Source organism: Sturnira hondurensis, unplaced genomic scaffold (genome assembly GCF_014824575.4).
Source record: "Sturnira hondurensis isolate 20B ecotype Veracruz unplaced genomic scaffold, ASM1482457v3 Scaffold0017436, whole genome shotgun sequence".
NCBI lineage: Eukaryota > Metazoa > Chordata > Mammalia > Chiroptera > Phyllostomidae > Sturnira > Sturnira hondurensis.
This window is the reverse complement of record NW_028090067.1, coordinates 7296901-7309212: the sequence shown is the minus strand read 5'-3', so window position 1 is coordinate 7309212 and position 12312 is coordinate 7296901. Positions and strand designations below refer to the sequence as shown.

The window sequence follows — 12312 nt, the reverse complement described above, 5'->3', positions numbered from 1 at the left end:
CCGTGACTGCGGTTTTCATCTTGCCCCAACATGTTGAGCTGACCTACCTAGCTGAGAGTTGCACAAATATGTGTTTGTTATTTCACCTGGATGCAGTGTTCCCTTTGCATGTTCTCTGGGCCAGGAGACAGGGGAAGCAATATCAGAGGCTTCCTCTGTCCCTTTCTATCATAATGACCCTTCTTTCACAGGTCAGAAAACCAGGGTTTGTGTTCTGGCTGCTGCTAAGTGTATGCACCGCAATTGTTTACTCAGGGACAAGGTCTATGACCAGATGCTGAGTCTGTAGAGACATTGGGCCAGGGCTCCGTAGGCTTCCACTCCACCTGGGAGGCCATGAAGGTACTTTGGGTACCAGCGTCAGCTTAGATTCAATATCCAGCAGCCCCTGGAACGGTTAGGTATTATTCTTTCACCAGTGTTGATTTACTTGGTTGGATGGCCACACATTCCCTTGGAGAATGATTGGAGAAACGTTGACTTTTTGCTCAGGAGAACCCAGTCTGCCCTTACATTGGTGGATTCTATGTCTCTGAACTGGCTTCCATCTGGAAACTGCACACAAATCTCATACACTCCAGTTCTTGGTCTTTTAGGCCACATAAATTGAGAAATAGCCTCATTCACTGCTTATTATGGGTTGAATTTTGTCCCCTCCCCAAGTTCTTGAAGTACTAAAACCTAGCATTTCAGAAGGTGTGCTAGGTTATATTAGGAGATAAGATCATTGCAGATATAATTAGCTAAGATGAAGCCATACTGCAGTAAGGTGGGTTCCTAATTCAGTATGATTGGTGTTGTAAAGCGGAGAAATTTGGGCACAGAAAACACACAGGGAGAATGCTATGTGAAGATGAAGACATTGATCAGATGATGAATCTACAAGCCAATGAATGCTAAAGGTTACCAGCAAACCACCAGAAGATAAGAGAGAAGCGTGGAACAGATTCTTGCAGCCTCAGAAGAAACCAGCCCTGCTGACACCTTGATCTTGGACTTCTAGTCTCCAGAACTGTGAGACAATACATTCCTTTAGTCTCTCAGCTTGTGGTACTTTGTCATAGCAGCCCTGGTAAACAATTATTCTAACCCTCCTCTTTTGCCTCTACAAAACACAATGCTAATGATTTATTAGCTGTAGCTCCAGATGTTTACAGGTCCAAGTTCTCTGGTCGCTTCTTTGACCTTACTGCCTGTTACAGCGAATATACTCACCTTGTTTCCAATAGATAAGTGCAACTTCTGGGGCCTGCTCTTGTGAAGTGCTGTCGCCCCATCAGTGTTTTAGGACCTCCTTAAAGGTTTCTTGCTAGAAGTTAAATTCTGGGTCCGAAGAGTGCCTCCACATCGATGCACTTTCCTCTCTCCAGCATTCCTGCCCCTGCCTCAGCTGAACACCCTCACGATCCACTTTCGTATGTGTGCCCTCTGGTCTTGATGACACGCCAGAGGGACTCGGCAGTTCTTTTGGTGCATAACCTGTTTCTTAGTCCCATAGTAGGGACTGTACTTCACAACTGGAGCTGTTATGTGTAGAATTTGACCCTAGTTCTTGGTCTAGAGGCAATGAAGGGAGGCAGAGCAGATCTTGAAGAGGACCTCTTCCTCAGGTATGGCCTTTGCAAAGTCTCCAGGCATCTGGGAGCTGCTGGTATTTATAAAAGGGAAGGGGATGGATCCTTCCAGGCCAGAGGGTCAGCAGAAACTGAGCGTTCCTGTGCTCGTGGACACCCACCCAAATATCGCCATCCTGTGTCTCATTCCTGCTCTCTCCCTATCAGAGCCCTAATTGCCCAGGGAGACCTGCTGGGGCAGTGCATTCAGTGTCCTTTGAACTCAGCTACTCAGTTGAGTTGTAGACCTGATTTTAATATTGTCTGCCCTCTGGGTACAGGAGATAAGGTTCGCTTAAATGCTGACATGGACTTTCTCTGGTTTGCCCTAAATAAATAGATGGCTTACCCAAGCCTGCTAGTTCCATACTTCCAAGCTCCAAGAGTAGTTAGTTAACCAATACGAAATCCAAAATCTTTATAGTTATGATGAGCCCCTATCTTTCAACTCCTTCCGCCCGGACCAGTTCCAGTGCGCCTCAGGTAAAAGTTTTCGTGATGATACTGCTATTACATGTTATGGGTTTTGCTGCTCATTTATCATTAGACATTGAATCCTTTGCTGCCCCTTGACCAGCAAGTGAGAGAATTCCGGCATTGCATTCTGAGCATCTGTTCTCTAATAGCACGTTTATTACCAACACTCCTGATTAGCGTTTTCTCCAAAAGCAGGCCCTGAAATAAGGATTTAGGTGCAGGTAATGTACTTGTGAGGCAATCTCAGGAAGCCCTGGTAGGATGTGGGGAAAGAGCTGTGGGTCCTTTCGGTGGGAAGCTGCCAGCGTCCCTGTGACTATCCAAAGCCGTGGCAAGGGAACGCAGATGAGTCAAGGGCATGTGGTGTGGGCATGGGCAGTCTCCTGCGTGGCCTAGTACGGTTGGGAATGAGAAGTACAGATATAAGGCAAGAGCGTAGAATCCAGTACGTAATAAGCACCCAGTCAAGTTAGCTATTACTTTTATTGGTGCTTCATTATAATACACATAGTTTTTGTGTGTTTTGTTTGCTTTTGCACTATGAGAGGATTCATTTCTGGATCCCTTTAATTAGTGGACTCTCCTAATATATTTGAAGTGTGATTTGATTTGTGAATATTTGCAAGCATTTCCAACTTCCAAAATCCATCTACTTTGTGAAGTGAGGGACTGGGTGAGTCCTGGGTCATGATTGAACTGTAACAGTGAGGGTGACCGACACTTACTTCATGTCATTGAGCTGTATATGTAGCACTTTGGTCCCACAGTGAAGTTATTTTGAAGCTAATCTCTCCATCCCAGCTTTTGTAATCCCTTTCACGTCTCGTTAACATGATGAAAGAAAACGAAAATTTCTATTCTATTTCAGAAGAAACTATGTTATTTATGGGTTGCTTAGACCTCAGGAAAATCCTTACTTAAGGTGAAAGTGGTAATTATAGCTTTTTCTCAGAGGATATGTCTATTGTACTAGTGAAACGCTGATGTAAATTTAGAACACAAAATATATCTTCTGGTTTTGAATTATTTTCTTTCTACTTCTGTTTGACTTCATCATAATTTTATCATCAGCTAGATGAGGAAATGAAATGAATTTTTTATTTTTTAAATAAAATTTTCAAAGAAGCACTTTAAGGTATAGAATATAAGGTACATTATCAATAATTTTATAGTTGGAACTTTTTGGAGAGGCAAGTTAAGGAAACAGTAGGTATGGTAGGAGCCAAGTGCTTCATAGAGGATTATAAAAAATAGGGGTCACATAATAAAAAAGGTTTATACTAATACTTCAGTTGGATAATATATGTAGTTAGAGAATAATAATAGCTGGCAAATTGTCGGGACAATTAATAAAATAGCCATTTGGTGTCACCAAGAGGGAATAAATTGAATTGTGAAGATAGCAAAAGTTAATCACAAACAACTAATGCCAAACTAGTATCTTTGTGATACCCAGGTAAGCTCAAAGAATAAACAAAAAAATGTTTATTACTCTTTGTTTGTATATGTTATAGATAGTGCTATATAACATTTCATGAATAAAGTAGAGAAAGGTTAATTATAGGAATAACAAATCATATATAGAAATAATAGGTTAAAATAGAAATAATAGTGATAGAAAACTTGAATATACAGATAGATTTAATTAACATTCAAAATCAGATTGGTGAATTAAAATACTTCATTTATCATCATATATATTTAAATTGATTTCCCCAGTTTATTGAAGTTATTATATTAAGATACTATTATTAATATTTTAGGTGTGATAATGGTATTGTAGTTATACTTTAAAGAAGAGGGAGTCAGGAACTTCCGGTCGAGATGGAGGCACAGGTAGATACACTTTGCTTCCTTACCCAACCAAAAGAAGGACAACAACAAATTTAAAGACAAAAACCAGTCAGAATTGCCATAAAATTGAACTGTATGGAAGTCCAACAACCAAGGAGTTAAAAGAAGAAACATTCATCCAGACCAGTGGGAGGGGCAGAGACAGGCAGCTGAGGTGGAGAGAATGTGTGGCAAAGCAGTAGCCGGAGGACAGGGCAGGTAAAGTGCTTTGGATGCAGATAAATAGGGAGAAACAACTGGGAAGCGAGACAGACTACCCAAACCAGGGTTCCATTGCGGGGGAAAAGAAAGCCTCAAACCTCTGGCTGTAAACCTGAGGGGGTTGTAGCATCAGGAGAAACTCCCAGCCTCACAGGAGAGTTCATTGAAGAGACCCACAGGGTCCTAGAAGGTGCACAAGCCCACTCAACACCAGGGAATCAGCACCACAAGGGCCCAATTTGCTTGTGAGTAGCAGGGGAAGTGACTGAAAGCCTGGGGAGAGCAGAGCAAGGAGCACTGTTCCCTCTCTGACCCCTCCTCCACGTACAGCATCACAACACAGCAAAGAGGACTGCCCTGCCCTGGGGAACACCTAAGGCTCCGCCTCTTACAACCTAACAGGTGAGCCAAGACAAAGAAATATGGCCCAAATGAAAGAACAGATCAAAACTCCAGAAAAAGAACTAAGCGACAAGGAGATAATCAATCTATCAGATGTTGAGTTTAAAACACTGGTAATCAGGATGCTTACAGAATTGGTTGAGCTCAGTTGCAAAATAGAGAAAGAAGTGAAGGCTATGCAAAGTGAAACAATTAAAAATATACAGGGAACCAACAGTGAAGGGAAGGAAACCAGAACTCAAATCAGTGATTTGGAGAAAAAGGAAGAAATAAAAATTCAACCAGAACAGAATGAAGAAACAAGAATTCAAAAAAATGAGGAGGCTTAGAAACTTCTGAAACAACTTTAAATGCTCTAACATCAGAATCATAGGGGTGCCAGAAGGAGAACAAGAGCAGGAAGTTGAAAACTTATTTGAATAAATAGTGAATGAGAACTTCCCCAATCTGGCAAAGGAAATAGGCTTCCAGAAAGTCCTGGAAACCCAGAGAGTCCCAAAGAAGTTGGACCCAAACAGGAGCACACCAAGGCACATCATCATTAAGTTACCCAAGATTAAAGATAAAGATAGAATTTTAAAAGCCACAAGAGGGAAGGAGAGAGTTACCTACAAAGGATTTCCATGAGACTATCAGCTGATTTCTCAAAAGAAAACTTACAGTCAAGAAGAGGCTGGAAAGAAGCATTCAAAGTCATGAAAGGCAAGGACTTACATCCAAGATTGCTCTATCCAGCAAAGCTATCATTTGGAATGGAAGGGCAGAAAAAGTGCTTCCCAGACAAGGTAAAGCTAAAGGAGTTGATCATCACCAAACGCTTATTATATGAAATGTTAAAAGAACTTATGTGAGAAAAAGAGGAAGATCAAAAATTATGAACAGTAAAATGACAACAAACTCACAACTATCAACAACTGAACCTAAAACAGAAACAAAAACAAACTAAGCAACCAACTAGAACAGGAACAGAATTGCAAAAATGGAGATCATATGGAGGGTTATCAGCGGGGAAAGGGAGAGGAGAGAATGGGAAAGAATGGTACAGAAAATAAGAAGCATAAATGGTAGGTAGAAAATAGACAGGGGGAGGTTAAGAATAGTATGGGAAATGGAGAAGCCAAAGAACTTATATGTATGACCCATGGACATGAACTAAGATGGAGGAATGCTGGTGGGAGGTGGGGTGCAGGGCAGAGGGGAATAAAGGGGGGGGAATGGGACAAATGTAATAGCATAATCAATAAGATATATTTGAAGAAGAAGAAGGGAGTCAGCCTCAGCTGGTGTGGTTCAGTTGGCTGGGCAACTTCCCATGAACCAAAAGGTTTCCAGTTCGATTCCTGGTTGGGGCACCTGCCTGGAACAACAACCAATTGATATTTCTCTCACACATTAATGTTTTTTGCCCTCTCTTTCTCTCTTCCTTACCCTTTCTAAAATAAAAAATATACAATGAAATGTTAAAAAAAGTATGGCGTTCTTGTCTTTTAAACATACATACTGAAATATTTACAAAACTGTTTTGATATCAGAGATTTCCTTCAAAGTGGAGGGCTGTATAGATTAAACAAAATTGGCCATGAGTTAGTGATTTTTGAAGATGTGCGTATGCACTATTCTGTCTACTTTTGAATATGTTTAACATTTCTTCATAATAAAAAGTTAATCATGAGATTTATTGCTACTTTGTAGTATCAAACTTCATAAATGGATTTTAATTATGCCTTCTTTTCCCAGTTATAGTCATAAAGACATAGAGAAGGAAATAAACCATTTATTTTGGCAAAAGTTGTGGGAAGAAGACTCAATTTTAAGTATTTCATGAACTAAATGGATTTTTTAAGCCAAAAGGAGCTAGAAAGCTCTCTGGTCCAATTTCTAAACTCACAGACAAAGCAGTTGGAATTTGGCTGTTCTGGTTAGTTTGTGTCGTGACTCACACTGGGTCTGGTTGTCAGCTATTGGTGCTGGGATTTTTCCCACTACACCAGATGTCTGTCCACAAATGTAAGGTTAATTGCTTTTCATTAAATTTTATTCCATTTTTTAAAATCTTTTTTAGTTACTTGATACTTTCCTATCTTTCTATTCTGGGTGAATGGGAGAATTCTACACTATTTTCAGGGATTGTAATTGTAGCCTGAATCATCCCCAGTAGCCCATTGTGATTTACCTTGAGAAGCATAGATGAAGGAGAGAAGAAAGAGAGAAAAAGAAAGGGAATTAAGACATGGGAAGAAAGAAAAAGAAGCAATGGGAATGTTTCAGCAGAGACTAAATGGTTAAGCTTTAGGGAGGCTCTTAGAAATTCCTGCAGTAGGTGAGAGGCTAGCATTAGCTCCTTCCCATCTTGAAAAATGGAAACATCTATTGAATCATACTTGAATTTGGTCATGTTTGCTACATGTTTTTGAGCATTCGTGCAGATTTTGTTCTTAATTTAGTTGATACAGAAGAAATAAAACACAATGAATTGCAAAATTTTTACTTCTATTCCTTCACAACTATTTTTTAAATGATTTGGAGGGTATGAGAATGATATTACCCTGATTTCAACTTTCAGGGTTATAATTCTGCTCTATGCTACATTTTTACCTGGGATACCAGATGATTAGTACCAGCAGGCCCTTATTAATAGGAACTTTAAAGGATCCATAACTTATTAAACACACCACTGAATTCTCTCTTGAGAACTTTCGACTCTAAATTTCTATGATTTTCTATTATGTTGCCGTACTTGTTATTCTTTGGGGTAAGCTTTAAGGCTAAAACCCTATTAACTAAACAAGGTATATAGAAGGAAAATCAGGTTTTTTAGGTTTCCTTTTAAGAGTGTCTGCAGAGAAAAGAAAAATTATTGCCAAGAGGCATCAAAAGCAAGATGGGATGTTTCACCAACTCTCTCATTAAAATTAAAGTTTGGTTTTAAAAGGAAAAAATAAAAATAAAACAAAAACAGCAAAGAACACCATTCTAAATGTTAACACTTTCTATCCAACTTCTCCTGGAAAGTGGATGGAAAGTGTCCTTCCCTGCTGACGGTTACGAGGATGTACCAGATGTACAACAAACACGTTAAACTTCTCTTTGAGACAGCTGAGCAGTAAGTGAAAAATTTAGTTTTTATTTTTTGTAATGGGTTTGCCACCGGAACACAGGTGTCATGAAAACCACCACTAAATCAAAACCAAAATGGAAAAGGAAAAGACTCACATCAACATTGAGGTCATTGGATGCATAGATTCTGACAAGTCCACCGCTACTGGCCATCTGATCTACAGATGTCGTGGGATCAACAAAAGAACCATTGAAAAATTTGAGAAGGAGGCCACTGAGACAGGGAAGGGCTCTTTTAAGTGTGTCTGGGTCTTGGATAAACTGAAAGCTGAATGTGAGCATGGTATCACCACTGATATCTCCCTGTGGAAAGTTGAAAGCAGCCAAGTGTTATGTGACCATCACTGATACTCCAGGACACAGAGACTTTATCAAAAACACGATGACAGGGACATGTCAGGCTGACTGTGCTGTCCCAATTGTTGCTGCTGGTGTGAGCGTGCCCTCTGGTTTATACACTGGGTGGGAAACAGCTGGTTGTTGGTGTTAACAAAACGAATTCCACTGGGCTGCTTTACAGCAAGAAGAGATACAAGGAAATTGTTAAGGAAGTCAGCACCTACACTCAGAAAACTGGCTACAGCCCTTACACAGTAGCACTTGTGCCAATTTCGGGTTGGAGTGGCGACAGCATGCTGGGGCCAAGTGCTAACATGCCTTGGTTCAAGGGATGGAGACCCGCCTGTAAAGATGGCAGTGCCAGTGGAACCATGCTGCTTGAAGTTCTGGAGTGCATTCTGCCACCAACTCATCCAACTCATAAGCCCCTGCTTCTGCCCCTCCAAAATGTATACAAAACTGGTGGCATTGGTACTGTCCCTGTGGGCCGGGTGGAGACTGGGGTTCTCAAATCCTGCATGGTCATCACCTTTGCTCCAGTCAACATTACGACTGAAGTAGTTTGTTGAAATGCACCATAAAGCTTCGAGTGAAGCTCTTCCTGGGGACAATGTGGGCTTCAATGTCAAGAATGTGCCTGTCAAAGGTGTTCGTCGTGGCTGGTGACAGCAAAAATGACCCACCAATGGAAGCAGCTGGCTTCACAGTGCAGGCGATTATCCTGAACCCTCCAGGCCAAATCAGTGCTGGACGTGCACCTGTGCTGGACGGTCACCCAGCTCACACTGCTTGCGGATTTGCTTAGCTCAGGGAGAAGATTGATGGTTGTCCTGGGAAACGGCTGGAAGATGGCCCAGAGTTTTTGAAATCTGGTGATGCTGCCATCTTTGCTATGGTTCCTGGCAAGCACATGTGTGTTGAGAGTTTCTCTGGCTATCCTCTTCTAGTCCACTTCACTGTTGGTGACGTGAGACAGACAGTTGCTGTTGGTGTCATCAAAGCAGGGGACAGGAAGGCAGCTGGAACTGGCAAAGTCACCAAGTCTGCCCAGAAAGCTCAGAAGGCTAAATGAGTATTATCCCCAACACCTGCCACCACAGTCTTACTCAGTGGTGGGAAAACAATCTCGGAACTGTTTGTCTCAAATGGCCACTTAAGTTTAATAGTAAAGGACTGGTTAGGGATTACAAAGGCTTCCAAAGGAAAGGAGAATGGTTGTGTGTGTGTGTGTGTGTGGCAGTGTTTCAGTTACTAGTTTTAAAAATCAGTCCTTTTTAATGGAAACAACTTGACCAAAAATCGGTCACAGAATTTTGAGATCCATTAAAACAAAGTTTAATGGGGGGAGGAGGGGAGAAAAAATTTAGAGAACACGAATGGTCCAATATTTCTCTTAATTGTTGGAAATTCCATCATACAGCTGCTGTCACTGGACTTACCATACCTTTAGATGTTCCTCAGGTCATGTGGTTGACATTAGCAGCCCTGAGAACAAACACAGCGTATTTAGAGAACAGCAAGTACCCCTGACGGCTGCAGCGCAGACAGTGTGGAGCTGGGGGGGCGCAGAGAGAGGGCCTTTGGAGAGGAGAATAGCTGCGTGGGAAGGTGGGAGCAGAGGCAAGCCTCGGGAGAATTTTACACCTTGGGGAACTTAAACACAGTACTCATAATGCTTTAAAAAACTGTCAATGACTTCCTCTGATAGGTTCAAGTGCTCATTATTTAGCATAGCATAGAAGGCCCACCATAATTTCCACCCGTTATTAACAGCCACCATCGTATTTTCTGTTCCCTAAACGTGTCTTGCACTTTCTCAGTTTTGTGCCTGTGCTTCGCTGTATCCTTGCCAGGATACTCGACTATACCCTTCATTCTATATTTGGAAGCTCTGCCTTCAGGCAGTATTAGTTTTCTTCTCCGTGCTCCGTAGCACCTCGTGGATATCTTGCTATGTGGATATATAGCATATTCCCTTGTGGTTACTGTTTCCACATTTTTTCCCTAGACTTTGCTCTCCTGAATGGTGGGGATTATGTTTTATTTATTGTTATATTTTACATTCCCAGCACTGTTTGCGGCCTATAAAAATATTTGGTAGATGGAAGGCAGAGATAGAATATTCAAGTGCACGAAGGATTAAATATAAAAATGAAGCGTGTTATTTTATTTATTTTTTTGAAGTGAGTTATTTTAAAAACAATGGCACCAGATTGTTTTACTGGGTTTTACTTTGAATCCAGTACTGTTTAATGATGTAAAGAAATATAACTCTGCAGATATTATTAGGGAACTATAAGACTAGAGGTTTATGACAGTGTATAGCAGGCTGTTCCAGAGGCAGCTTGAAGGAGAGGGAAAGAAGATGAGATGAGTACTGCCCAGCTCTTTGAATCCGTAGGCGTGAAGCCAGTGATGATCACCTGCGATTCGCTCCAGCCCTTCCCTTTAAAGTATCTTAACCACAAATTGCTGCTCATTAGGTATTACTTCTCTAGAAAGGCTTTGTTTGGACAGAAGTCACAACAGTAATGTTGTATTAGAGTGAATTTTTTTTAAAGATTTTATTTATTTATCTTTAGAGGGGAAGGGAAGGAGAGAGGGAGAGAAACATCAATGTATGGTTGCCTTTCGTGCGTCCCCTGCTGGGAGTTGGCCTGCAGGGAACTGGCCTGCAACCCAGGCATGTGCCCTGACTGGGAATCGAACCGCGATCGTCTGAGTCGCAGGCTTGGGCTCAATCCACTGAGCTACACCAGCCAGGGCTAGAGTGAATTTTTAATAGTGATTATTAATAATATTAATCTTTATTAATAATATTACTGATTTTAAAGATTTTATTTATTTATTTTTAGAGAGGGGGGAGGGAGGGAAAGAGAGAAACATCAATGTGTGGTTGCCTCTCACATGCCCCCTACTGGGGACCTGGCCTGCAACCCAGGCATGTGCCTTGACTGGGAATCGAACTGGTAACCCTTTGGTTCACAGGCTCGCACTCAAACCACTGAGCCACACCAGCGAGGGCTCATAATATTTATTACTTATAATCTTTAATGATGAAGAGGACAAAGTGATGCACATATCAATTGTAGAACATTTACTTAAATTCTCTTCTCATTCTTTGCCAATCCTGGTTCTGACGCATTTCTGGCTCTCTGGACTGACATGCCCTTCAGGACTGAGATGTGACAGGTCCATCCCAGGCTACAAAAAATACATGGAACTGTTCATCCAGGTTGTAGTCAGTTGTCAAATTTGGACGTGTGCAATAATCCTTGAGAAGCTGGATAAAAAACAACATGGATATCTGGGCTACTCTTAAGAATGCTGAGGAGGGACTTCTGGCTGAGGTGGAGGTGTAGGTAAACACACTTTGTTCCTTGCACAACCAAAAAAGGGCAACAACCAATTAAAAAAAAACCAACAACCAGAACTGCCATAACATGGAACTGTATGGAAGTTGGATAACCAAGGAGTTAAAGAAACATTCATCCAGACCGGTAGGAGGGACAGAGAGGATGAGCGGCAAGGTGATAGACCAGGCAAGCAGCAGAGTGGACTATCCCACATTCGCATGTGGATAAGCTGCAAGGAGCAACCAGGGAGCAAGGTGGACTGTGCAACCCAGGGTTCCAGCTCAGGGAAATAAAGCCTCAAAAACTCTGACTATAAAAAGCTGTGGGAATTGCAGTGGTGGGAAAAACTACCAGCCTCAACGGAGAGATTGTTGAAGAGACCCATGCAGTCCTAGAATATACACAAACACCCCCTCCTGGGAATCAGCACCAGAATGGCCCAATTTGCTGTGGTTAGTGGGGGCAAGTGATTGAAAGCCGGGCAAGAGTTGAGCAACCAGCATTGTTCCCTCTCTCCTCCCTCCCCCAACATACATAGGATATTTCATTCTTTGTTTAAAAAGTTTCCTTCTGGTTTGAGTTTACACATCTCATGCTCACCAAGGCTGGAACAGAGAGGTCTAATGGCTTTTAACTGTAGTGTGTGTGCAAAGTAGAAGTTGACACTGAAATAGGAAGACGGGTGATAGTCCATGTGTTAAGCGTTGCAGAATCAGTTTTCAGAGTACAATGTACTCTGTGACTCTAAACATATTATTGGTGTCTCAAGATGTAAATGCAGTAAATGAAATAATGTTGTTAGTCAAACCAAGGACTCTCAGAGGTAAGTGACAGAAACCCAGCTCAAATTAGCATAATCCTAGAAGGTCATACTTTGGCTCATGGCACAAGGAGGGGTGGGGCAGGGCCTCCAAAGCAGGACTATCTTACACGGTAACCACTAGTCCAATATG

General features: G+C 41.6%; 1 protein-coding gene and 1 pseudogene across 5 annotated transcripts in view; both read left to right on the top strand.

Annotated features, from left to right (window-relative positions):
- The window catches only part of ANKS1B (ankyrin repeat and sterile alpha motif domain containing 1B), an 806451-nt gene that overhangs the window by 38465 nt on the left and 755674 nt on the right, over window positions 1-12312 (top strand). The window lies entirely within an intron of this gene.
- On the top strand, window positions 7724-10883 carry LOC119002231 (elongation factor 1-alpha 1-like; annotated as a pseudogene).